The sequence below is a fragment of the Nyctibius grandis genome, chromosome 3 (assembly GCF_013368605.1).
Source record: "Nyctibius grandis isolate bNycGra1 chromosome 3, bNycGra1.pri, whole genome shotgun sequence".
NCBI classification, from domain to species: domain Eukaryota; kingdom Metazoa; phylum Chordata; class Aves; order Nyctibiiformes; family Nyctibiidae; genus Nyctibius; species Nyctibius grandis.
In genome coordinates, this window is record NC_090660.1 from 75,907,340 (window position 1) to 75,932,777 (window position 25,438).

At 41.6% G+C, this 25,438-nt stretch overlaps 1 protein-coding gene across 1 annotated transcript in view; it reads right to left on the reverse strand.

Moving 5' to 3' along the window:
• The window catches only part of SLCO5A1 (solute carrier organic anion transporter family member 5A1), an 86,524-nt gene that overhangs the window by 49,508 nt on the left and 11,578 nt on the right, over positions 1-25,438 (reverse strand). The window lies entirely within an intron of this gene.

The window sequence follows — 25,438 nt, forward strand, 5'->3', positions numbered from 1 at the left end:
GTACATCAACAAAATGAATGTTCATTAGTTATTTACATGTAAAATCCAAAAGTAAGAGATGCTTCTTAAAGAAAGGAGTTTTGTAACCAAAAACCTTCATAGTCCTTTTTTGCAACTTTCAAAGTCAGCAACTTCTGCATAAGTAACATACTGATAAGAAAATTAGTCCTTTCTGTGCATTTTCAGCCAAATTATGGAGGGAAGTATATACTACTTAGGTATTTTGGAGGGAAAGCATACTTGACTTTGACAATATTTTTCATATTTGGTAACATTTCCTTTGAATCAAAACAAAATTTAATACATAAACAGAAAAAAAATATAATTAATGGTAAGCAAACAGAAAAGCAAAGGACAAAAATTGTGTTAAGACACCAAAAAATGAAGTACAACATTCCAACTTAGTTACCATCAGACTAATACTGGGTTTAAATGAACAATCAAAGTTAATAAATCAAATATTCCTATTTCAGAGATTGACAGAATTATGTTTTTATCTGTGTAGTCATGGACTTGCCCCTGTTTTACATACTCATATCAGCAGACCATATATACCATATTTCTTGCAAGACTCTTGCCTTATTCAGAACATTTGATCTTTTAAATTTAAAATCTTAATGTTATTTTAAGAGATTTCCTAATTTAAAAAGCAAGTAAAATGAAAATAAGTTTCTCATGTGCAACAATGCAGACACATATTTTACAAGATCATTGAGGTCTGAACACTGGATGACAGCAAAATCCTTATAACTTGGAATAACAGAGTACGAAATACGAATAGAAGCAAAAATAAATCACTAAATCTGCCTAATTAAACCAAAATAACTTGTATATTTTCATCTTATGTTTTGAAATAAGAGAAAGAAGAAAAAGAACATCATGAGCAAAAAGTGGCTGCCATCTGAGAGCTGTGTTGCAGGGGAAAAGATCACAGAAGCTACCACAAAAGGTAAACTGCCTATAGTAAAAAATGCTTCCAGACTACAAACTGATTAAATAGATTTAACACTTTTAAGTTACTCTTTCTTAAACACATTTTCAGTTTTTATGAAACTGCAATTTCAAATAATTAGATTTTGCTGAAGTCCTTTTTGCATAATGGTTTCCAGAACTATGTTCACTATTTAAATTTATGCCAGTCATGTTCCCCTCTGGATTGATTGTAAACAATTCTCTGTATGCCTAAAATGCTCCATCAGACACTGTAACACTGCTTCTTAGCAGTAAGTGGTTAGATAGATAAACCCAAAATCCACATCATAAGGAGGGGAAAAAAAACCCACCTCCATCCATTATAATAAATTTTGTTCTACAAACATTTGCTTGGAAAATTGATTCAAACAACTACAGCAAATCCAGATCTCTAAAAAGTTTACAGAGGAAACACAAAGGGAGTAAAAGAGTGACCTAATCCGTTCATTTCAGTATTCAGAAAAAATACTTATGCTGCATTTATTCAGCTTCAGTTCCACCACTGAAACAGGGAGAATGCAGCAACTGCTTAAGCTTAGAAGCACTACCCAGTGTACTTTCTACACCTGGTAACTCAGAGGGTTTTCTTCGTAAGCAGAAATACTGTACAATAAAGATAAAAATAACAGTGTACACTACAGTCCATTAGAGAAGGGAATGCTGTCCATCACTTCAAAAGTATTTTGAAATTACTGTATGCTGTTCAGGCTTCAAGATTTTTTTAAATATAACTTACAGACAACGTGTAACTTTCTGGATCTTTCAGAAAACAGAGAGCCCCCATGGGCCCGGTCCAGGGCAGGAGGAAACCTGTGAGCAGACGAGTTCCACAATTGCCATTTTAAGACACTTTGCAGGATCTTCCTCAGCACCTAGTAATGGCCACTATCAGAAACCAAACACCAAGTGCAATACATTGATTTGGACTTCTAAACAGGACTAAAAATAGAGCATGGCAAGTAAAAGATTTTGATATTTCAAAATTAGGTACTTGAAAAAATCTGCCCCAAACCTCCAAACCTTGCTGTGGAAGTGAAGGGAGAGTCATCACCAAGAGTCACCCTGGGAGGCTGCTCCAGGGTCCTGGACCCTTGAAATTCCAGTCACAGCTCTCACAGCTATGCACCCCAATGTCCAGGAATAAAGAGGTTCCTGATTCCCAAACAGGCCACCAAGATTACTGGATGATATGGAAAGGAAACTAACCTGGAAACAGATTCAGTCAGGGCATAGAATCATAGAACAGTTTGGGTTGGAAGGGACCTTAAAGATCAACTAGTTCCAACCCCCCTGCCACAGGCAGGGGCACCTTCCTCTAGACCAGGTTGCTCAAAGCCCCATCCAACCTGACCTTAAACGCTTACAGGGAGGGGGCATCCACAGCTTCTCTGGGCAACCTGTTCCAGTGTCTCACCACCCTCACAGGAAAGAATTTTTTCCTAATATCTAATCTGAATCTACCCTCTTTCAGTTTAAAACCATTCCCCCTCGTCCTGTCACTACTTGCCCTTGTAAAAAGCCCCTCTCCCACTTTCCTGTAGGCCCCCTTCAGGTACTGGAAGGACGCTATGAGGTCTCCCCGGAGCCTTCTCTTCTCCAGGCTGAATAGCATCATCAAAACTGAACCCACTTCACAAATAAAAAATCATATGGAGAACTGTTGCATATTTTTTTTCACTCAGATCACTAGAGGGTCTCCAGCTTCTGGATGAAAAAGGTTCTGAAACATGTAGATGATGTAGCAGCACCTTTCTTTCAGCCCCCTGCCTGGCATTTCAGCTAGCTCTTTTTGGTCCTCCCTCTTTGGGCCACAGTCTGGGATCTTGATCTACGGAGCTGCACTGATTCAACAGCCGAGAAGTTTCAACAACAGAAGTAACAAATATTTTTATCAAGAGACATGCTGGAGTAGTGTGATGCAAAGGCAGGCCACATGATATCCAGATGATTTTTTAAATCACCCTTAAGGAAATCCAGGATTTATCTTTTAACCTCCTAGCCATAACCTTGACTGGTGCTTAGATTTGCAAGTTGCCTTCAAATTTCTTAAGTCATAAAAAACTATGCTATAAAATAGCAGTAACATCTCCTTTCCCACAATAAAACAGAGATGATGTACATTCTACAAGTTATAGCTCTACTCCGAACAATAAATTATCTTCAAAAGACAAAATGAGGAAACTATTATTAATCTAGACATATGGGCTACAACATTCATCTGATTCTCTTAAGATTGGTTTTCATTGAAATGAAAAATTGTACCCCTCAGAGTTACTGCATTAGCCATGCATGGTCAATGCTGGCAAATCCCTGAGTATACTTCTCTGGAAACATGGGTCTCTAGGAAAGAGCATCTGCAGTTCACCGACTCCTAGCTGAATCAGAGCCATCTGAGAACTACTCATGACATTCAGTACAACCAGCTCAGACGGCACCCTGCAAACTTTTTCCCCAACAGCCTGTCACAGCTTGCACAGGTTACTCTACTAAAATCACATGGTACTTAACAAGACAATTTCAAAGACCAAAGACCTTGCAGATTCTTTCAAGTCTCCTTTTTCTTTGAAGAACTCACTGGTGTGGGGAAGAGTTTGCATTAGCAAGCACACCTCTTCCTCTGGGTGCAGCTTGTCTTCAGTGACAAGGGGTAGCCTTTCCCAGCCCTCCCAATCCTCGGCTTTCTACCTCTGACATAGACTGTAGATAAGTAAAAATATCCTGGTTCAGACACAGTTAGTTAAGTGCCCACTTGCTCCCATGATATTCAGCCATGGTTATTTTAACGCCTTTGAAGTTTTGTACCTGAGCATCTTCTCTGCCTCACTGAATATGCCCTCAGCATGTTGTATTATCTCAGGAACAAAACTATACTAGCAAGGCTGTCTAGTTTTGAAACTGCAGCTGGCTATGGCCAGCCAGGCTTAGCCACAAAAGTCCATCACAGCGAAGATGTTGGATGGGAGAGAGAAAGGAAGTCAAAGCAACAGTAACTGTTACACGTGGAATTTACCTACCAAAGCAAAATAAGATTAAGCAATGTCATTCTTCTCCACTGAAAAGTTTATCCTGGGACATGTTGCAATGAATGCTGCCACTTTGATGTTTGACAAAATGATAATACTGCCTATTGCTTCTATTCAAAGAGATTCCTCTTCAGCAGAAGAAAGCTTTACATAGAGCCTATTGCAGCAGAGTCTCTACGACCACAATAAGATGGACTGAATCCTCTAGGGGTCTGAAAATCCTTGTGTTCACATTACATGCGTGAAATAACTTTGTTGCCAAAGATTTTATTTTTTTTTTAATCTAATACTGAGACAGAAGTCCTAAAAATACTTTGAATGTCCTTTTCCTCCACTAATCACACCAAATGACAACTTCAATATATTTCGCATGTGGGAATATGTAACATATGTCTCTATGGCATCCTCAAATGCATACAATGTTAACCCTCCGACTGTGCCTTTTTATATTAGTAATGCTAGTACCAACTAAAGTCGCAAGCATCATACTGTGCCTAGATGAACAGAAAGTACACAGCATCAGTGGGCTACAACAGGCTGTCAGGCTTCTGGGCTTTTTTTAGCACCACCTTGGTTTAAAAAGTAAAAACAAAGGCATTTATTGCTTAGTCCCTCTCATCTCCTCTGTGTGCACACACATGTCACCACACAGAGTTTATCACTGGATGAGGGGGAACATTTCTGAAAGACCCCATTGTTCAAATCTTGGCAGCAAGTCACTGTAGTACAACTGTTCATTTCATACATGTGTAAGGCAAGCAGAATTTGACCTTTATTCTATTTTCAATGAAAGTTTAGAATTTGCAAAATCCTGCAAAAGCTACAGTGTGCATTCTGGAAGGTTTTTATATTTTTTTTAAAATTATATATAGAAAAAATATATATTTTTTTTATTTTTTTACATATATATATACACACGCACATGTTTTTTCCTGTCAGAATAATATGGCAATTTTAGTAGATTTTGCAGGATATTTTTTACTGACATAGAGGTATAATCCCTCTATATCTGTAGATTTCAAATTTTTACTCCCAAAACTTAACTGTCATTAGCATGAGGATATTGATTGGGAAACAGATATACAAAAGATAAAATGAATCCCCCATAGTCATGGATTAGAGTGGGAAGTCTGGGAGTATAATTTACTTTATCAAAGCAATAACTCAAGTGTCCTACCTGCTGAACAACACTCATCCTGAAAGAACAGCACAAGGGAGAATAAAAACAACAGAAAAAAGAAAGCACAAAAACAACAGAAAAAAGAAAACACTCGTGAATTTGCAATAAAACTGTTGTGCTTATAGGTTACCTATCTACAACCTGAGCTGTAACAGACATGGCAAGATGAACTTTATATAATCCTGTCTGTGTCTCTATGTGTCAGGAGATTTAGGGGGCTATAGGGAAAAAAAATAAGTCAGTCACAGAGGTTACTGTCTGGGATTTTGTAAGCAGAAGCAGCACCACCATGCCATGGCAGCACAGCATCCTCTCTACTCCTACCGCAGCACACTTCCTCGCAAAGCTGAGCTATGCTGTCACTGGAGAATAAGCAGCAGGATATTCCTCTAGGGTACAAAGCAGGTTATAATTTCCCCACAGAACAAAGCTGACAGGCAGAGGTTTCAGTGGGGAACATGTCTCAGCTCTCCCCCATTCCTCTCATGTCCCAGCACTGTGATGGGGCAGCAAGGGACAAGCGTAAAGCAGTTTCCAAAGAAACGTTGCTCCCATTCATAAAGGCATATTTACCTCACGCTGTCTAAATTCACCCACACAGAAGCTACCCAAAAAAACGTAAGGTTTAACCACTCTTTTGAGCCTGAGGACACAAAACTGAGAAGAGTTGTGAGCAGAAGCCAGGCAGACTTCTCAAAATCTTTTAAGCCAGGAAATCAGTTCACTTCCTTCTTTTCTTCATGAACATACAACCAGGCCTATCTATACATGCTTTAGGGTTTTTTCTTTAATGTGGTTATTTGCTCAGGAAAAAACAATGCCTTGAGCATTACTGCAGTTCAGATAATAATGTACAGATCAAATCTTTAAATCATTTCCTTTCAAAATGTATTAGCATTACCATGACTTCAGAAGTCTCTCAGATCCAGTGCTCCACTCAAAACAATAAACAGAGCAACAAAACTACTCCAGTAGCCTCCCTTGACCTTTGTATAGAATACATTTGTCAGTATTTTCACAAGCAGATTCTACAGATCTAGGAGATAAACTTACAGAGGAGCATAACCAAAGCATAATTTTACATGCCTATCATGCAAACTAAAAGGAATCAGATATCATTCCTGGCTTAAACAGCTAAGCTGCTTTATGCTTTATATTCTCCATTTGTGGTCCATATTCTAAAACACTACAATTATTTTCACAGGATCCAATTCTAACATCACAAAAAAAACCAGGAAAATAAGCCCAAACAAAACAAGCTAAAATAGGTTGCCTATCCCAAAGTGTACCTCTCCTATACACTGTCACTGCAGTGTTGCTCCAAGTCAGTTGCTATGCTGTGGAGCCACAGTGACTATAAAGCAATTAATGTTAAATCAAAATTTCACAGGATTCATCACTTGTCTTTAGGTTAAATTATCAACAGGTGTGTGCAACCAATCCAAAATCTGGAAACATTGAAAATATCAAAGAAGAAAGGCTTGCACTTGTACCATGTTATTTCAGCCTTAGAGATACTCAGCTTAAGAAAAAGATTACCCCAAGAAAAATTACTCCAGTGCTTAAAATAGTCTTTATTTCTTTATTCCTAAAACCTGAGAGCTGTGGAAGCAGAAACCCAAGGGGCAACTGGAGACTGTCCCATTCTTTAGAGACAACTGTTTCATTTGGAAACACAATATTCTTGTTTTTCCTCAAAATCTGTCTTTTCTCTCTTATATTCACCTATAAATAAATATTTGCTGATAATATTACAAGTATCACTTGTGGTTAGTAAGTAATATGAAAAAGACACATCTGCTGTAAGAGTTTAGTGAAAACAGCTGCAATTTCTGAGCGTAGTTTCCGTGTCAGTGTGGTTAACTGAATTTAGACACCAGGAATGAGGAAATTCTTAGATCAGATAATTAAGCAAATCAGGTTTTATCATCTTTATCAGTTCCTAAACCAATCTGAAGGCAAGAACTTTCTGGTGACGGTATTCCAAAAGCACATACAGCTATCTCTAACTTTAAGCATATGGAAAGTCCCCACTGATGCAAATGGTTTGCGTGACCAAAGATAAACTCGTCTACACTTGCATGATCAGAACCTAAACTGAAAACAGAGATGCTCTGACATTCTTTCCATGGACTAAGAGGCATTGGTCCCCTCAATAAATGTTTTTTAAAGCAGAAGTGTTTTCATGCTACTTAAATGTATAAGAGCAATGAAACTGTCTTTCTTCAAACCTCCGAGGTGTTTCTCCACACATGGGAATTTAGATTTGGAAATGTGCTGCTATAGAAATTTAGCTCTCAGACAGATGCACATGCTTCTTGTACTGAACACAGGGAGAGTGTCCAAAGATGCACTGAAAGGCAAAACTTTGCTCTTGGCTGTTACTTTCTGGCAATCAGTTCTCAAACAAAGCTCCACAGCTTACCTCAAGATTTTCAAGTCTCTGTCAGTACATTCATTGTAAACATACGACAACTTGACATATCCCAAGAAGGTCACTAGCTGTTAGTTCCCAAACCCTGACTTTTCAAAAGAGCATCTTTCTTAAAAATTATTTCTTTTGTGAATACCTTTAACTAATGTAACTAGGCAGAGACATTGACCCTTCATGTAAATACCTACTGAGTGACTTCTTGATCCCTTCTGAATTCTTGATCTGTCAGCATCCCAAAGTTACCTTCAATGAAATATTACAAACGCAATGTTCATTTCCATACATAAAATGTTCTACTGTACATAACCACTAACCTAAATCCTAAGCAAACTACTACTCAAAATTCTTTTAAAGGCCTTTTAACATCCCAAATCCAAGAAACTAGTTAGATGACTTCATTGTCTTATTTCCCATTCATTCAAACACTGAAAGCTAAATCCACAGTAGTGAATTCACCATTCACAGTAGTAGGATCCTATAAGTTAGTGGGGCTACTCTCATGAGGCAGGCAGGATTTGGCACTTCTGTCCTATTACTCAGTGATGTTCCTAATAAGAGGACATCAAAACTGTCAGCCATCTTTAAGAGATACTGGAGCAGCCTCTTGACTCATAGTCATTCTTTCCGAGAAGTCATGTCAAATGAGAATATCTCACCTCTGCCTTTTAATTGCTCGACTTTGGTTTTTTTAATGGTTTGGCAGTTGAAGGTGCACACACACATTTAATTTTCATTGGGGACTATCCCCAGGCACATGCTTATGGACTCTGTTGATCTCAACTTCTTAGAACTAATTTTCATTTCTTTAGTATTACTTCTAACTAAACTGGACTGAGGCTACGTTGTTCATTTGCATCTCATCCCCTTTTCTTTAGGTTATCATAACTGAAAAATATCAAGCAGTGAAAGGTGAAATCCGGCCTGCAAGCAGACCCCACCAGGTAGATCACAAATAATCAAATGAAAGAAAGAGATTGAAGTATTTTTAAATCCTGTGAATTTAAAACTGCAGTGAGAAAGCCCAGGTCCATAGCTACAAGACCAGTAGAACCCAGTCCAGAAGAGTATTTCAGAATATTTGTATCTGTCCTAGTTTTATATCATGTTCAGGCAGTGTAACAGCATAAACAGACAGGACCTTCAGGTCTTCTCATTTTTTTTTTTTGCTGGGATAACGTTTTTCTTGGAGGAAAAGCACGGGAAGAGCCTGGCGAAATTTTTCAGGCACAGGACCAGATTTGGTATGCCATCACGTATCATGGGAAGAACCAGGAACAAGTACCAGTTCCTTGCAAAGTCTATGTACCTTAAATACCTATTGTCTATGGATCTTGGCTTTACTGGTTATCATGCACAAACTGGGTAAAAGCACACATAAATACCTGATTTTCAGAGGCAGCTTTGACACACATTTTGCATACTTCATCATTTTTCAAAACCAGACCCTTTGTGCCTAGGAAAGAAACTGTGAGGAAGAAACAGAGATCAAGTATCTACTGAAAGGGAAGGTTAGGTACTTATAGCCAAAGATTTTCTCTATATATTAATTTTTCCTTTGTCCCACCAGCAAGACAACAGAACAAAGAAGTAAAGGGGGAAATTATTTCAATCATGTTCTCTCAGAATTAGTTTCCTTTCAAAAATTGGTTTCTGCCTAGGAGGCACAGGTTAATTATTGAAAATGTTGGTGATCGTTTTTCCCTTGACTACCTCTCGCTAACAGATTGCAAAGAAGGGCAAGCCAAATAGCATTTCTTCTTGTTTTCTTTGTAAATTGCACTTACATTTTCATCTTTCAACCGAAACAACAGGAATTACAGTTCATTACTCACATCTGACTCAAAATCTGCCTGTAAGCAAAAGCACATTATTCCAGTAATTTGCAGATGACCCTGTTAGCTTTATTGTCGCTGAAGAAGTTATTTTTCTACATTCAAAAAGGCTGAAAGCTGCAATAGCCTGAATTAAAAAAATATATTAAATAACAATTGGTAAAGTGAAATGCAGAGCCATGTACCCATATTTGAAACCATACTGAAAATATTATTACAGGTCAAAGAGTCTGAAAAATATTCCCATCCATGTGTAACAGTTATAAATAGCGGAGGCTATTTATTTTGGCTATAGGACAACACCACAATTTTATGAAAACCTCCAAAGCTTCAAAATTTGCTCCTTATTCTCATAGGCATTTTCATGAAACTGGAATTATGCTGAAATGTTTGTCCCAGGAAAAAAAAACTGAGCTTTGGGTTCTGGATAGGGGTCTTTCCATATCTGTGTCTCCATAGAGAGACTGTAAGACAGATGTGAGAGTTCATTCAACTCCGTGTTATGCTTGGAGACAGCTGAGCACCAAATTTTCACTGCAGCACCAAAACTAATTTCTTCACCATCCAAGCACAGTCTCCTTATCAACAACATATGGATGATGAAAACAACAGGCTCTCCCTTCTCCACAACTACCCACAAGAAAAAAAGCTTTTGGTTTTGATGCAACAGCAAAAGCTTCTTAATGGCTCTAATCACAACTTCTAATAGAATTAGGGCAGGAGAAGTAAAACCACCTACAGGAAATGGTGCTTAGCCAGATCTTCGACAGCCAGATAGCCATAGCTAGACAGCCAAGACTTAGATCTTAGATTTCATCTAAGTAACAGGTCTTGCAGGGAACCCAGGCCATGACAAGGCTGACCATGGACCACATGGCCTTAGCAGCCGCAAAGCAGAAGAAACTTCTGTATATCCCTGTGGCAACACCAAATACCACTGTGAGCTTCTCGGGCCCTGACTTGGATTCACTGAATAGAACTAAAAGACTCCTGGGATTTAATATCTTGACTTAAGGAAGAATCATTATAACTGGACTTGTGACACAAAGATGAGCTGTTCAGTCCCAGTCAACTAGTGGTATCGAAGATCCATGTCAAAAACCTGTGAAAGAGCTTTGGCCAGTGAGAAAAAGCCCTTCTTACACCTCTACCTCCTGAACAACCTCAGGAAATAATCCTGAGTTAGGAAAAAAGTTATTTTCACTGTTGTGGAGACATCCCAGCCTATAGAGAAATGCCAGCAAGAAATGCCCCAGCACGTCCTCCTTCCTTCCCCATAATTAAGAAGTTAATGGGTGCCCCATGGAGAAACAAGTTGTTCCCAGAGTACCCTGGCACTCTTGACACAGTCCTGTGAAACAGGACACAGAAGCACAGACCTGCTGCTGTTGATCCCTGAAAAGGGGATCAATCTCTTTAGCAGATCAACCCCAAGGGGATCTGCTAAACCCAACAGATCAAGGGATGTAAATTGTCAGAGATATGCAAGAAATTTAAAGAAAAAGCAATGGAGATATCTGAGTCTCGTGGAGAAAAGAAGGGAATACAGTTCTGTAAGAAACCAAAAGCAAGGAAATTCATTCATATTTCTCCTTTGGACATAAAACCACCACAGACACCATTTGTTAGTAACAAACTGATTCTGTAAATATATATGATCACTTTGACAGTTTTAGTTAGGGCTCTGAAAGAAATTAATGTCTGTCTCACAGGGAAAAGTAGATATTGACATGCAAAGTCAATAATCAAATAAAAATTATGAAAACGTTTTTGTTTGACATTATTAAGTAATGTGTTTTGCATGGTTTGGTTTGGTTTGGTTTTATCTATGTGTCAAGTAAAAATAACGATTTTTTTAAATGCTAATCTGTATTCCTACATAAAGGTCAAAATAATGCAATGTAAGTTAAATATTCCAACCTCATCAAAAATGAATAATTTTTTTCTACATGAAAAAAATATTAAATCAATATGCCCAAAAAATCAAGATTTAATTGAATCATAATTTACAAGAGCAAAACCATCAGACCATCTTTATCAGTGCTACTTAATGGCATAGTTTAAACACAAAGTGTAGCACTGAAAAGTAATTACTCTTACAAAAGGTTCTCCTTAATGGTAATATTATAATTACATTTGTCTTCCGTTTTAAGACATAAATTGTCACTGCGATTTAGGGCTCCATTTGCAGTTCATTCCCACTCACAGTAAGATATGTTAATACATTAATAAAATATAGAAGTATTATTAACTTGCAGTGTTAGCATTTCCAAGAGAAAATTATTTATATGAAAGGGATCCTTCCAAGATATTTCAAAAACACCATACATGGTTGATTTACAAAACCTGAAAAATTTAAAATCAGCTATAGTTATTTTCACTAATTAGGTAATTTAATTATTCAGCTGACATGTTTTGGGGAAAATTGGCCAATATCCTTTTATTTAGTCTGCAATTTTTTCAAATAAAGACTGTTCATTCTGTTTCTTTCTCTCTTGTGTGAGCAGAATCAGACACGACAGCTTTGTTTCTCAACTACTTAGACTAGCAGATTATTAAGCATATTGTTGTTCTCACACAGTAAAAGATGCTTTCACATTTAGCAGACAGACATAAAAACGTGGTGCCTAGAGGCTACATACAGATGAGTTTCAGCCAACATAAGGCACACTTTTGTAGCAGTAGCTTTTTTAACGGGATAATTAAGTGTTGGAACAATATTCCTAGGGATGCGGCAGACTCTCTGTAACCGTGAGTGGTTCATTTTAAGCTAAATGGTTTTATATAAATAGAGCTTTGCATAGGGATAACACTGTAATGAAATCTGATTCAACACAGATGTCAGAGTAAATGAACATAACAGTCCTTTCTGGCCCAACAAAGCACGAAATTATCCCAAATTCTCTTTTTGTCTCTGACACAGTACATCTTGCAGAAACAGTCATTATCCTTTGCAAAGAAGGATGCCAAGAGACAAGAAAGCTCTTCACCTTTCCTTCCTGGCCATGCTGCCTTGAGACATCTCCACAGTCCTTACCCAGGTAAGGGAAGGACCAGAGCTGGCCCCGTGCCCTTTACATATTTCACCAGTGTATCAGCTGAGCATTTAGCAGAGGTAGCCCCAGAATGGGTGGCCTCGGTACCCCTGCGGCAGCCGGGGAACCTCCAGGCTGTCCCGAGCCACCCTGGGGCATCCCTCTCTGCCAGGCTGACACTGAGAGCACCGAAGAGCAAGAACGCCCCAGAAAAACAAGAGCTGGTACTGATGCCTGGACACACAGAAACTGCTCAGCCAGGCTTACGAAATGAAGTATTAAGTACCATTGAAAATAAAATATATTTCATTACTTAGATTTTGCTTACTCAAGTAATTCAGTGGCCTTTTTTTCCTAGTACTTTGTTCATTTGCAACCCTTCTCATAAGGAACATGGTTTTCGTTATTTACATATATTCTTTCTTTTTTTTCCTTTATATATAGGAAGATTCAATTGGAAGATTACACTTATGTACATAATCTGCAAACTATCACAGCTTTCAATCAGTTTACCATGAGTAAGTTATTTGTTAAAACTTCAGGCTTACATTTGCAAAAAAAATTTAATTTGAGCCCTACATCCCACTGAAAATTCATTGGAAGTCGGATCCCTTGACTTCCTTAGGCTCCTTGGGAAATCTTAACCTCAGTTATTAAATTATTCTGACAGAGAAACAGAGAGATTGACAGGGAAGTCCTCAAAGAATGATCCTGGAGGTGCTTGGAACAACCATGATTGCAAGTGTTACCAGTGGTCTCTGCTGCTGTCAGAGCTTTTCCAAGCCTAATGAAAATCGATCTGGCATCTTTCCACTCTATGGGAGATTTTTACAACATGTGACAGAAGAGAGATGCCTTCACACACTGCTGGACTCTAAACTACATTTTCACATTCATACTGATAAATTTGCCAACAAAACAAGTGGAAGCATGCAGCTCATAGGCAGAGAGAAAGAGTAAAAACGTTAATCACCGAAAAATGTAAACACCTAGTACTCCTTCAAAGAGCAAATATAAAGCATGCAATACATTCCTATATTGCATGTTCTACTTAACTGTAATTGGAATCCATTGTGCTAATAATTTTAATAAACTATATTGCCATGAGTCTAGTTTATGACAGTATAGAATGAGTTTCAACACAGAACTCACAAATATTTATTAAACAAGTACACTTGAAGATGTGGTGTAAGCCTTAGTTTTGTCTCTTGTAGAACAACTAAAGTTATAATGTGAAAGTTAAAATAATCAAATGTGAGAACACTAGCAATAAAACTCTTAAAATTTTCAATCTCTGTTTAAATCACACTTGCTTCTAAAAAACCCCATAAATAAAAATACAATCTACAATAAAACATTTGCCTTAAGAGCAAAAATCTCTCTGGTTATCACAATCCCTTGAACTAAAAATGTTATGTAAATTATTTATAAGTTAATATGACATGCTTAGATCCACATTTTTATATCATTACACAGATAATTATATTTGACACATTCCTATCCCTAATCTAAATTGCATGTATAAATTTTTAAAAACACACAAAGATTACAAGTCTACTTCTGCCATCAGTGCTGACACTACTCTCAGACCACAAATGGCTCAGACAAAACAGAACAAGTTAAAAAAAGAATATTTGCAGAACTTCTGAGAAATGCAGACCTTCATCTACTGTAACCTCTTATACAGCTGAAGTTCTTCAGCTGTTTTATAAAGTATATTATGGTAACACTCATACACAGAATACAGGAACCAAACATCGCAGAGTAAATTCACCTTTGACAAACCTCTTGTCATAATTCCCTCCTCTCCTCAATCAAGCAGCTCACCCGTTGCAGCACTGAGGTCACCATATGTTACACTCCAGTGACACATCCTCGTCTAGAGGCCGATTCTAACCCCCAAAACTGCATAGACCCTTGTCAAACACGTCCCAGCTGCTCCGTTTGTGCTCCCAAACAGCACAGCTACTACTACTTTGCTCACCGCTTTGTAAGTGCTTTGCAGAGATTTTCTGAGCCGGAGACATACTCACAGAACCAAGACTCTCACTGGATCAAGCGTGGTTAAATTGCCTTCTGCTAACTCATATGATAAACCAATCAGGCAAATGTTTCTTTCAAAACAGACAAATGACAGTAACACAGCATTATGCTTTTCAAGCACTAAAACTGTTGGGAAAAACTTAGCAACTAAAAGATCAAAACACTGCAGTGAAACACTGAGAGATGACAGCAGAATCAGACATTTGTTCTTAGCAAATATAGCTGAATAACCAAACTAAAATGCTACTTCCCAGTCTCATATGTGTGAAACTGTGTAGAAAACTCTGACAGCAGGCTTCTCCTTTTCCACAGGAGAAACAATTCAGAGGTACCACCCCAGGCTCTTATCTTTGGGATATTTAGCACGCAGCTGATGGATGCTGCCTTCCCTAGCCTTTTTTGTGAATCCATCCCTTCATTTCAGCTGTACCTTTATAAGTGTCCAGAAAGAAAATCTTTTGTTTAACAGAGTATTTTATTATTTTTTTAGTTTTTAGATTTCATATAATCACAGAAAATATGTTGCAATCACAGAAGAACTGGCTCAGGAGATGAACTAAAAAATAAACTATTTCCATAGGCCTAAAAAAGAAACAATAAGTAAAAAGCTTAGGTCACACTATGTTCTCCTTTACATTGATGTGATACAGAAAAAAAAAAATACACAAAGTCAATGAAATGTCTTCAGATTGTCACAGGAAGAAACAAAATTAGAAAATGGCTTTCTTTCCTTATTGCCCAGTTTCTGGAATATCCTGAAGACTCTCAGGTAGAAAATCAGAGCACTGATTTGGGGAACAACTATTTGCCACCTAGTTATTCAGTAGGCTCACCTGAGTCATACACTTCATGTGCTGTCTTTACTGTTGATATTTTATTCCACTCAAAGCAAAACAAAAATACAAGGCTTTCATTTCTGTAGAGATTTTGTTCTAGGAAACAAACATTTGCAACAATTCTAAAATATTGTAGTTATTACTATTGACTGGTCTGTTTAATTTCCTCTCCAAAGTCCTCCACCAGCATGGCACCACTGCAGAGCCTTCCCAGAGGTCCTCCTGCCAGTCATCCACACCATGGCTCTCCTGTGCCTCAGGCTGTGCCTGTCATCATGTAAATAACACCACTTCAGATATCTGCCTTGGGAAAGATGTAAAGGAAGGCCAAACAATCAAGTTTTAATCTTAAAGAACGGAAGCTATTCCCCTTCCTGCGTTTCAAATAAATAAATAAGTAAAATAAAATAAAATAAAATAAAACCAACCCTAAAGCACATGCATAGATGTTCACAGCTAGCCCTGTGACACTGGAAAAACTGATCTCTGCAGAGACCCATCAACTTTGTTTATGAGAAGAAAGAGAAAAGTCAGGCTTGAAAACAAGGCCTTCCCCACCGGTGGGGCTCAACAGAGGTTCCCTCTGGCAGAGGGGTATGTGGTGTCCTGCCTTGTGCCTTCACACAACTCTACCAGCTAACATTTCTGCACACCACCTACTTCCATTTATTGCCATTTCTAAAAAACACATTATGTATTTTCTCTATCTTCCTATTTTACTCATTTTTAAATGAAAATTCTTTGACCTTCCATTGTAAGAATAATATATTTGGAATCAAAAGAAATGCCTTATTAGGCTATAACACCCATCTCCCTGTGTGCTACTCAGTGAAAGGACAGCACTTAATCTCAAAGGTTGTTCTACCTATTTTATTATTTTTTCTAGATCAAATTTATCATTGCAGTATCTGAAAGCAGACTGCAGTATGGACACTTCAGTATGAATTTAATTTCTCCTGGTTTTCAGAAACGAAAATGAAATGTTTGATGTAAGGGAGAACAAGGTGAGTTTGGCAGAATCCAGGGCAGATGTTTGCTTGTCTGTGCAAGATGCTGGGAGAAAAACTCCTACTGCAGAGGAAAGAAAGGGAGCATGTCTGTTAGAGGGGGTGATAAATCCCTATAATCTTTTTTCATTTATCATTTTATCATTTAGTTTCAATATCCAATACTGCATAAAAGCAAACAGGTTTTATACTTGGCTGCTATTCTACACAAGCACCACATTAATGAATAATGTATTATTATTAATTACAACATTACCTTGAAAATTTGTATTTGCAAGCGTGTAAGAAGTGTATCAATGGATAACGTACCATTACCTACAGAGTGGGATCTTCAAACGTTTGCAATAATAGAGGGGAAAAAACCTGCAGAGAAAATATTCCAACAGAAGATACGCAATGAGGAAGTCATCATTTCAAATATTATATTAAAGAAAAATCCTCTCTTGCAAAATACTAAAAATACACGAGCTCCCACCCGCTCCCCGGCTGCCCAGCTGTCCCCGTCCTTCCCACGAGGGCCGTCTGCCGTGGGCAAGCTACGGGAGGGAGCGGAGCCGGGATGAACCTGGCCCTGCCAGTGGTGGTGAGGGAGCTTTAAGTCAGTGCAGCAGGAGGTCTGATCGACGCTGTACCCCCAAAATCCTTGAACCCAGCGCCAGGGAAGCGGCAGTGACACACACACCCACAGTGAAGGGGAAGGAGCATGAAAACACATCCGCTGGCTGGCAAAAACCAAGGGACAGCCTTCAGAGAAAACGGCCTCCAGATCCGACTCAGGTTAACACTAACCCTCTTTTTGGCATTAACAGCACATCGATGTTATTAAGGGTATTCGGAAGCCCGTAATTCAGAATTCAAGTCCTTATGTTCGTTTACCAGACCTGTAAGCTACTACCACGGTACTAACAACGTACAGCTGGGGAGTCCCAGATGACTAAGGAAATGAAGTGCTATACACTTAAAAATCCATCAAAACAGGAAAATCCAGATGTTTTTGTTCAGCTTTTTTCTTGCGACAAAAATAATCATTAAATGTTGTGACTCTAATCCAGTACTTTTAATTTATTCCTTGGAGAAAGTATAGACTAATTACCTTGACATGTAACTCCTGGACCATACAGTAATGTGCAATAAGAATACTTTAATCACACAATACCTGCAAAATCTGAATGTATGTAGTAACAGGTAATCAGTGCAATACAACAATATATTAAATGCAATGTGATATGGAAGGTTGCTCCCAAAATAGAACAATAAAGCTGTTTGTACAGGTAACCATTGGTAGAAGAGGTGATATAGGGATACCTAAACACAGGCAATCTCTAAACAAAACTGAAAAGTCTGTGGACCACCCCTTGCAGTTATCCAAATTGTCTGTGATTACAAGTACAGCTCCAACTGGATTATATTAGTGCTCCTGCACAAAGAGTAAATCATCACAGAGATAATCCTTTTATTCAGGCACACTGCTGAAACCCATCAGGGAAACACAGAATCACACAGAATCACAGAATGTTAGGGATTGGAAGGGACCTCGAAAGATCATCTAGTCCAATCCCCCTGACGGAGCAGGATTACCTAGACCATATCACACAGGAACGCGTCCAGGCGGGTTTTGAATGTCTCCAGAGAAGGAGACTCCACAACCTCTCTGGGCAGCCTGTTCCAGTGTTCGGTCACCCTCACCGTAAAGAAGTTTTTCCTCATATTTATGTGGAACCTCCTGTGTTCCAGCTTGCACCCATTGCCCCTTGTCCTCTAAAGGGATGTCACTGAGAAGAGCCTGGCTCCATCCTCATGACACTTGCCCTTTACATATTTATAAACATTAATGAGGTCACCCCTCAGTCTCCTCTTCTCCAAGCTAAAGAGACCCAGCTCCCTCAGCCTCTCCTCATAAGGGAGATGTTCCACTCCCTTAATCATCTTCGTGGCTCTGCGCTGGACTCTCTCTAGCAGTTCCCTGTCCTTCTTGAACTGAGGGGCCCAGAACTGGACACAATATTCCAGATGCGGCCTCACCAGGGTAGAGTAGAGTGGGAGGAGAACCTCTCTTGACCTGCTGACCACACCCCTTCTAATACACCCCAGGATGCCATTGGCCTTCTTGGCCACAAGGGCACACTGCTGGCTCATGGTCATCCTGCTGTCCACTAGAAGCCCCAGGTCCCTTTCCCCTACGCTGCTCTCCAACAGGTCTGTCCCCAACTTGTACTCATACCTGGGGTTGTTCTTGCCCAGATGCAGGACTCTACACTTGCCCTTGTTATATTTCACTAAATTTCTCCCCGCCCAACTCTCCAGCCTGTCTAGGTCCCTCTGAATGGCTGCGCAGCCTGCCGGTGTGTCAGCCACTGCTCCCAGTTTGGTGTCATCAGCGAACTTGCTGACAGTGCACTCTATTCCCTCATCCAAGTCATTAATGAATATATTGAATAGTACTGGTGCCAGTACCGACCCTTGAGGGACTCCGCTAGACACAGGCCTCCAACTGGACTCTGTCCCATTGACCACCACTCTCTGGCTTCTTTCCTTCAGCCAGTTCACAATCCACCTCACTACCCGATCATCCAGACCACACTTCCTCAGTTTAGCTGCGAGGATGCTGTGGGAGACCGTGTCAAACGCTTTACTGAAATCGAGATAGACCACATCCACAGCTTTACCATCATCTATCCACCGGGTTATGTCCTCATAAAAGGCTATCAAGTTGGTTAAGCATGACTTCCCCTTGGTGAAGCCATGCTGAGTGCCCCTAATGATCCCCCTATCCTTGATGTGCCTAGAGACAGCACCAAGGACAAGTTGTTCCATCACCTTTCTGGGGATGGAGGTGAGGCTGACCGGTCTATAGTTACCCGGGTCCTCCTTCTTGCCCTTTTTGAAGACTGGAGTGACATTCGCTTTCCTCCAGTCCTCAGGCACCTCTCCCGTTGCCCACGACTTAGTAAAGATGATGGAGAGTGGCCTAGCAATGACTTCCGCCAGCTCCCTCAGCACCCGCGGGTGCATCCCATCAGGGCCCATGGATTTATGGACGTCCAGGTTGCTTAATTGGTCCCTGACCCAGTCGTCATCAACCAAGACAGATTCCTCCTCTATCCTGACTTCTTCTGGGGCCTCAGGGGTCCGGGGCTCCTGTGGGGATCTGTCCCCCTCCTTTTGAGCATTGTCTCAGAAATCGTAAACCACGTGCTCGGGCGACATCTTATGGCGGCTGCCTGGAATGCCTGAGCCTGGCAACGTAAGATGGCGCAATAAGCTAGGCGCCCGCCCTCCACCCGCCTCCGGATGTGTGTCTCCGGTGAGAGCCTGGCAAGGGGCCAATCCTACGGCGCAGGAACCGGACATGTCCCGCCTTCGGACCTGTGATTGGTGCGAACTCTTGACTGACGGCTCCCAGTCACATGATTCTGCCGAAAAACTCTATAAAAGAGGCTGGATCGCTCGAACACGCGGGACCCCACCGCCATCTTCCAAGTAGGAAGGAAGAATTTCCCGCGGGACGCCGCTGGATCTCAGGGTGGTGAATATTCTTTCTCTTTCAACTGTTTTCTCTGTTTTCTCTCTTTCTTTTACCTCTCTCTCTCTCTCTTCCTTGAATACTGAGTTGCCTCATTGTTGGACCTAATAAAGTCAGAGCCAAGTTTGTTGATACCGTGCCTCGGTTGTGCTTTGTCCGAACTCAAGGATCACGAATCTTTAATATTTCGGGTCAGGATTTTTGGGGGTGCTTTACCTACAGGCAGGTTAAGTATACCGGGTGTTCGCATTGAACCAGGCACGCCGCACGTGGGCTGCACTGGAATTATTTATATTTTTTGCGGGCCCTGCGCGCGGGCTGTCTGCATTGAACCAGGCACGCCGCACGTGGGCTGCACTGGAATTACTAATTAGGCGGATCTCTCTCTTGGAAGAGAGATTGTCTGCATTTTATTTCTAGATTTGCTCCTTTTTTACTAATTAGGCGGGTCTCTCTCTCTCCCTCTCTCTCTCGGGGGGCAGGGGGGGCGGACAGGGACTGTCTGCATTTTATTTCTAGATTTGCTTTGGAGGCGGACCTTAAATCCGGAACCCGACAGCTCCTCAGGACAGCCTCCAGCAGTATAGACAGAGGCAAAGAAGGCATTCAGTAACTCTGCCTTCTTTTTATCCTCTGTCTCCAGGGCCCCCACCTCATTCATCAGTGGGCCTACATTGCCTCTAGTGTTGGCTTTACCTGCAATGTATTTGAAGAAGCCCTTTCTGTTGTCCTTGACCTCTCTTGCAAGGTTTAATTCCAAGGAGGCCTTAGCTTTCCTAGTTGCCTCCCTACATCCTCTGACAACAGACTTATATTCCTCCCAAGTGGCCAGCCCCTCCTTCCATGATCTGTACACTCTCTTCTTCCACTAGAGTTTGCCCAGCAGTTCCCTGTTTAACCATGCAGGTCTCCTGCTACCCTTCCTTGACTTCCTGCCTGCTGGGATGCTCTGATCTTGAGCTCGGAAGAAGCAGTCCTTGAATGCTAACCAACTATCTTGAGCCCCCTTACCTTCTAGTACCCTGTCCCATGGGATTTCCCCTAGCAATAGCTTGAAAAGGCCAAAGTTGGCCCTCCTGAAGTCCAGGGTTGTGATTCTGCTAGCTATTCTGTTCCTGCCACATGAGATCCTGAACTCTACCATCTCATGGTCACTACAACCAAGGCTGCCCTCAACCTTCACCTCTTCAACCAGACCCTCCTTGTTAGTGAGGATAAGATCCAGCAATGCTCCTCTCCTAGTTGGCTCATCCACCATTTGCATCAGAAAGTTATCATCAATGCACTGGAGGAACCTCCTGGACTGAGGATGGCTGGCTGAGTAGGCCTCCCAGCAAATATCAGGGTAGTTGAAATCCCCCACAACAACCAGGCCCTGTAATTGAGAGACTGCTCTCAGCTGCCTGTAGAAGGCCTCATCACCCTCCTCATCCTGATCCGGTGGCCTGTAATAGACACCCACAACAGTATCACCCCTGCCAGCCTGCCCCTTAATTCGCACCCACAAACTCTCAACTCGCTCCTGATCCGCCCTGGACAGAACTCAATACATTCTAGCTGCTCACTCACATAAAGAGCAACTCCACCACTTCTCCTTAGTGGCCTGTCTTTCCTGAACAGGACATAGCCATCCATGACCACACTCCAGTCATGCGAGGTGTCCCACCAAGTCTCTGTAATTGCCACTAGATCATAGCCCCCCGACCGAACACGGACTTCTTACTCCTCTTCTTTATTCCCATGCTGCGCGCATTGGTGTACAGGCATTTCAGGGAGCGAGCTGAGCACACCGATTTCACCCCAGGGGGATGGGAGGCCTCCTGGTCTACCTCAACACTAGAGCGTTGCCCCAGTGGTGCAAGCCCAGCTACTACCCCATCCCCCTTCGAATCTAGTTTAAAGCTCTCCGAATGAGCCCTGCTAATTCCTGTCCCAGAACCCTTTTGCCCCTACGACATAAACCTTTCCCATGTATCACTGTCATGCCTGGTGTCTTATAAAACCAGCCATTATCAAAGAACCCAAAGCCCTGCCTGTAGCACCAGTCTCGTAGCCAGGCATTTATAGAGAGAATCCTACTATTCCATCCCACGTCATCACCTGAAAATGGAAGGAGGAAGGAGAAAACAACTTGTGCCCCAGACTCTTTCACCAACCGTCCTAGGGCCTTGTAGTCTTTCTTCATCCCCCTCAGACTACGGGATGCAGCTTCTTCCCCACCTGTCTGGAAGATCAGCAGGGGGTAGTAGTCTGTGGCCTTCACCAGGTTGGGGAGTTTCCTGGTCATATCCCTGATTCGGGCTCCAGGCAGGCTGCAGACCTCCCTGTGATGGGGGTCAGCTCTGCATATTGGGCCCTCAGATCCCTTTAGGAAGGAGTCTCCAACCACTAAAACTCTTCTCTTCTTCCTTGTGGAGGAGGTAGCTATACGCCTGTCAGGTTTTTCTGACTGTGGTGGGACCTCTGATATAGGTTGCCTCTCCACCACATCCCCATTGGACTGGCTGTATTCCACTAGGGCTTCATATCTATTGCTCAGAGGCACCTGTGGAGGCGAGGTAGGCAAGGAGGGCACTCGCCTTTTGCCACGGCCATAGACTTGCCTCCACTCACTCCCTTCCTCTAGGTTATTGTTTTCCACCTGAGAGGGGCAGAGTACAGGGGTCCCTCGATCCTGGGAGCTCTCCGGCAGGTGCTCCCATTTTTGTTGCAGGGAGGGCAGAGCCTGGCTCCACCAGTCTATCTCCATTTCAGCCTCCCGAATGCTCCTAAGCCTTTCTACTTTGGCTCGAAGCCTTTCAGCCTGGCTTTGCAGCTGTGCCGCTCGGCCGAGCAGATCATCTACTTGCTCACAGCGCACACAGCCCCCTGACACCACAGAGACGCTGTAGCATTCCCTGCAGCCTGCAACCTGCACCATCGCCTCCTTCCGTGGGAGCTCTGTCTGGGTTCCCACATCCATTTTGGTCTTCTTCCGCCGGGTGGAGACCATTGTTCTTTCACTGAGTTGGGAAATACCTGTTGGTGACACCCCTGGTTCACAGCTCCTTGACGCCTTCACAGCTTGGCTGGTTCACAGCCCCTTGGCACCTTCCTCGTCTTGTGTACTGGGAGGGAGTCAGCGCCCTCCCCAACGAGCTGCAAACGGCTGTGGCCTCCCCCGCCCTGGGACACACACAGTCACTGCTGACTCCCCCTGTACCTTCTGGGCAGGGTCCCTGTCCTCCAGGAGGCTCTTTATCACCCGATCGACAGGGGGTGGTGTTATGTCCCCCCCTCTCCTGATTCGTTGCCGGGAACTTCCGGGTCCAGGGGGAAGCAGCTCGGGGCTGCTGCTCGGGGGGCCCAAAGTATGAAAACCGCCCGGTACAGCCCGATCTCACCCTCGCCCCACACTCACCTCAGTCGCTGCCGCTGCTGCCACCGCTGCCGCTGCTGCCGACTGGCTGCATGTTTTGACATTTACAAAATGTCAAAACAGGTAAGCCTGAAACCACAGAGCTGGTATTCTCAGTGGGAGCAAATGGAGAAATTTGTACTCTCCAGCCTCCTGGAGTCTAAATATGCCTTGAATGACATGCTGGATGAAAAGAGGAGCAAGAAGAGTTACACAGAGAGTGGTCTTCAAACCAAATGGGACATTACTTGCATCTTCCACCCAGGAATGAATGGAAGTTGACATGAATAATAAGAATTGAGAAATAAAGAGCAAAAATGCATCTCAAAATGTCAAGCTATGCAAATAAATAAACACCTGATGGCTAAACATTCTTCCATCAAAAGTACTTTTGTCATCAAACTCAGATTAATGAAAGGGATACCTGTGCCCAAACTGTTTACACAATGGAAAAGCAACCCTATTTTATTTTTCCCTATTGGTTTGGTAACTTGAGAAATGTTTAATAAACCACATGTATTTTCATTATTTCAGATTACTTAAATAAATTTGGTACAAAAATCTCAAAAGGACTTGTTAACTGTTGAAAAATTAAAAAGCTTTACAGATGGGATGCTGCTCCCACTCAATATCAGGCGCACCTCATTTTCTTCAGGGGGAATATGAATGTGCCTATAGTTAGTTATGATTTATTAACTTTCTGTAAAGCTTTTCTGAATCTAACGTTCATTAGATGCCGGACTTGAGAAGCACAAGACCAAGGCAGCAGTAACCTATGATGACTCTGGCCTCCATAAGCACAAAAGCATTAGTATTAATTAAACGCCTCCAGACCTTCCTTTCTGCTCTGACTGCTCTTGCTGTAGAGCTAATTGCTTCTCTCCTCCAGCACACACTTGTCCTGCCTGCCCGGCTGCACAGCAGCTAACTTTGTGTTTTCTAAATGGGATGAACAGCCTGCAGATAGTAACTCTGATTGCTTCAGATCTTTTCAGGGTGCCTCGTAAGACAGTTGAAACATTTTACGCAGACTAAAGCGATCTTACAGTTCTTCTTCACTAAAGCGATCTTACAGTTCTTCTTCACCTGAATTTTTCGTATTGGGAAATGAGCTGAACTATAAAACTCAAAATCTCTGTGACCTTTTTAAAGCAAGTGCATCAATTAGGAAGATGAATAGAAAGGTCTTGATTGTAACTGACATTACAATTGTGAAACATCAACATTTGCAGCTGGAGAGGAGGACTTAGTTAATATAAAGTTTAAAAAGTACTAAAGAATCTAGGAGACACAAACGACAAATATGTTTATCAAAAAAACAGCTCTGAACTGATGACACTGACTTGTGCTCTATTATTACTCGCTTCACAATCCCACATAAGAGGATTACTGTCTATTTTGGCACTATGTATAACAAGAGCATACAGCACAGCACCAAGGGGTTGTATGAAGAGGCTGCCTTGTACCATCACACCCACACATATATTCAAGTCAAATCTCCCACATCAGAAAACCACCAGCTGTCAGTTGCCCAAGCTCCACACCATTTTGTTATGCAAGAAAATGAGGGGGGAAAAGCAAAAAACTAAGAATTCTTTTGTTTTCAGTTTAACAGGAGTGCAATACAGCCTAAACTGAGGGCAGAATTGTTGTTTTATTTTTCACTCCTCCACGCTGCTCCTCACACTCCGTATCCTGATTCAGCAGAAAAGCAGCAGACAGCAGTCCTGAGCACACAGGGACTCTCTGACACAGTCTCAAGGGTTGTGCTACCATCTCTTCTAATGCTATGCTACTAATTCTTCTAATATCTCCGGACAGGTCACGCAAACTGGGATTAATCCAGCACTAGAAGAGTTGCTTAGTCCAGCAGTTGTACTTTGGAGAAATTGTAATGCTCACACCACAAAATAACTGATCTGAGCATCTTATTAAACCAGACTAGGGAAATCCACTACATTCTTAATACACCCCACCATTTTTTTCCTGTCAGGCACAATTCAAACAAAGCAGCTGGCTCATAGTGTAGGATGCCTATCTGCTAATATAAACCTCATGGCTATCAAACTCTTCTACCACGACCATTCAGCAGTCCTCTCACTGTCTGTACCAGTAATGGCTTCTTCTCCTACAAGAAAGTGGTCAACCTTGACCCA